The following is a 3,398-nucleotide window of genomic DNA, read 5'->3' as shown; positions in this document are numbered from 1 at the left end:
TGTTGTAAAAAAGTTATTTTGGATACAGGAATAACAAGAAATCCTGATGAATATATGTATAATATTCTATGGGGTGTAAACGATTCAAGTATAGTAAGGGATGAGAAAGGAGTTGAAGAAGAGAGGGAAGAGGAGGAAAAGGAGAAGGAGGAGAGAGAGAAGGAGGAAAGAGAGAATAGAGAGAGGGAGGAAAGAGAGAAGAGAGAGAGGGAGAAGAAAGAGAAGGAGGAAAAGGAGAAGAGAGAGAAGGAGGAAAAAGAGAAGAGAGAGAGGGAGGAAAAAGAGAAGAGAGAGGGAGGAGAGGGAGGAAAGAGAGAGAATAAATAAATATTATAGTATGGAAACCAGTGAGATTCAAAAAAGAATAGAGGTATTACAGAAAATAACTCAACCCACCAAGGAGGAATACAAAGAATTAACAAGTCTATTTGCAATACTTTCAACAAAACTATTAGCATCGTCAAGCTATTCATTTTAATTCAAGTTTTTTCTTAAATAAATGGAGGAGAGAGTGAAGGCATTTCTAAGGATTCTTTATGTTTTAAAAATTAAGATTCAAATGTGCATGTTGGAAACTAAAAAGGTTTTTGCACTCTGCAGAAATTTTTCTCATAAATAAATGAGTTATTGTCTCAAATGTAAAAAGAAAACTAATACTAAAAATATTTCATATATTAAAAGTAAAAATAACAGGGTTATACAAAAAGGTATATGTTCGGTGTGTGGTTCAAAAAAAAATCAATTTATCTCCAAACACAAACTCGGAGGAGATATACAAAAGTTTTTATCAGGAAGTAAATTTACAACTACTGGAATACCAGGGAATTACATCTTCCAGGGTATTCTTTCTGTGGTCCAGGCACAAACTTGGATAAAAGATTAGATGAGGCAGACAATCCTAAATCCTGGAGTAAACCAATCAATAGAGTTGATGAAGTGTGCATGAGACACGATATTGATTATGGGAATACCACAACGTTGGAAGAAAAGCATGAAGCCGATAGAGAAATGTTGTATAATTTGTCTCTGATACAAAATCCAACCTTGAGAGAAAAAGTTGATAGGTTCATCGTGAAGAAGATGATTAGTGCTAAATTGAAACTTGGACTTGGAAATTCAAAAACTTATAGGCTCTAATGATGCCATTAAGACTGAAGAGCAATTAGCTGATGAATTACATAAACCAATATTCACAAAGTTTCAGAGAAGGAAAGTTTATTCCAAGGAAGTTGATTATATCTGGTCTGCTGATTTGATTGAACTCAATAATGATAAGGGGTACAAGTATGCTTTAACCGTTATTGATTTGAGGAGTAGATATGCGTGGGTTGTCCCTTTAAAAAACAAAACAGGTAATACTCTTATGTTAGCTTTTCAACAGATATTTAATAAAAGTAAGAGAAAACCTAAAAAATTGTGGACTGATGAGGGTAGAGAGTTTTATAACAAGACATTTATGAATTTTCTAAAAATAACAGTATTACATTATACAGTACCTTTAATGAAGGGAAGGCAGTTGTTGTTGAACGTTTTAATCGTACCTTAAAAGAGAGACTATATAAAAAATTCACACAACTCGGTTCACAACAATGGTTATCTTTTATTCAGGATATTGTGGATAAGTATAATGACACGATTCACACGTCAACGAATATGAAGCCATCAGAAACATTTACAAAATTAAAATATGAAAAAGAGATTAATGTCAGAAAACCTAAGTTCAAAGTTGGTGATATCGTAAGAATATATAGGTGGAAATCTCATTTTGAAAAGGGTTTTACTGAACGATGGACGAAAGAACTTTTTAAAATTGTTGATGTAATAGATACAGTTCCTTGGACTTATAAAATATATGATTTGGAAGGGGAAGAGATTTTAGGTTCATTTTATTCACAGGAATTACAAAAGACAAAACTAAGCAGATAATACACCTTTGTGGACACTCGAGGGTCAAGTCCGAGGTGTATAACAGTATATAATGTGTGTCAAGGGGTGGACGTTCTTACATCTGTGAACCCCAAACACAGAATCCTCAACTGAATAGTCAAGGCTTAACTTTTGTTTGTTGATGTGTATGTGTGTGTGTGCAATGGGAGCAATAGGTTGGCGCTTCACTCCCTCCTACTATACACCGTTGTGGACACTCGAGGGCCAAGTCCGAGGTGTATAACAGTATATAATGTGTGTCAAGGGGGACGTTCTTAGATCTGTGAACCCCAAACACAGAATCCTCAACTGAATAGTCAAGGCTTAACTTTTGTTTGTTGATGTGTATGTGTGTGTGTCCCAACCCTCACATTCAAAATCTCAACCCCAACCCTCACATTCAAAATCTCAACCCCAACTCAATCCTCGCCCAACACAATGTCTTTTTCAAAATGAGATTTCCACCTATATATATATATTTTTACGTTTTTTTTTTTCTTCTTCCAATTCTGTCTTTTAAGGCTTTCAGGTTTGATGACGTAAAAAGGGGGAGGAAGCCTGCACTTTCTTCCCAGAACTTTCTTGATCTTGCTCCCATCAAGCACCATCCAACAAAGAACTACATCGATAGGTTTAGATCCCAAAGAGTGATAGCAACTCCAAAAGTCTCCAAAATATAAATAAATAAAATAATAATAATAATAAATAAATAAATAAATAAATAAAAGCCCCCAAAAAAGTTTCAAGTGTCCAACATAAACCCAACTTTCCAAGTCTTCAAGGTATAACCACATTCCCGTTGAGTTTCCAAGATATGTATCACATTGTGAGTTATCAATCCAGAACCCACATTTCAAGTATTCAAAGTAAAACCAACTTACAAAGTCTCTTAAGGATAACTCATTTACTGATTTTTTCAAAATTTGTGAGTCTCCAAGGTAGGACCCATATTTAGAACCATCTTGGCAGAACCCTTTTCCTGAGTCTCCAAGGTAGTTATTTAAACCATCAAGGCAGAACTCATTTACTGATTTTTTCAAAATTTGTGAGTCTCCAAGGTAGTTCCCATATTTAGAACCATCTTGGCAGAACCCTTTTCCTGAGTCTCCAAGGTAGTTATTTAAACCATCAAGGCAGAACTCATTTACTGATTTTTTCAAAATTTGTGAGTCTCCAAGGTAAAACTTGTATTCTGGCTCATCAAGGTATAACTTGTTCAGTGGGTATTGTCTTGATAACTCACAATGAGTACTATTGCTGTAAAACTCTTTTTCAGGATTTTGCTGGTCTCCAAGGTATAACTCTTTGGTTGGGTCATCAAGGACGAACTCGTTCTGTAGGTCTTGGTCGCTCATAAGGTCTTCAACCAAGCCAACAATTTCGCCCCAAGTTGTAGCAAAAGCAGTATTTTCATTTCGTATTTCAGACACAATTTCCTGTGAGAGAAAATAATAATGTATTAATTAAGTTAT

General features: G+C 34.9%; 1 long non-coding RNA gene across 1 annotated transcript in view; it reads right to left on the bottom strand.

Annotated features, from left to right (window-relative positions):
* Positions 1–1,586: 1,586 nt before the first annotated feature.
* Positions 1,587–3,398, bottom strand: part of LOC147025642 (uncharacterized) — a 2,866-nt gene continuing 1,054 nt past the window's right edge. Inside the window, exon 2 of the long non-coding RNA XR_015059614.1 lies at positions 1,587–3,362. This is a non-coding gene — a long non-coding RNA (uncharacterized LOC147025642). The remainder of the gene's footprint in view (positions 3,363–3,398) is intronic.

The sequence above is a fragment of the Eptatretus burgeri genome, chromosome 6, assembly GCF_056783735.1.
Source record: "Eptatretus burgeri isolate ZD-2024b chromosome 6, Ebu_testis_v1, whole genome shotgun sequence".
Classification (NCBI taxonomy): domain Eukaryota; kingdom Metazoa; phylum Chordata; class Myxini; order Myxiniformes; family Myxinidae; genus Eptatretus; species Eptatretus burgeri.
The sequence above is the reverse complement of the archived record's forward strand: the minus strand, read 5'-3'. Positions and strand labels throughout refer to the sequence as shown.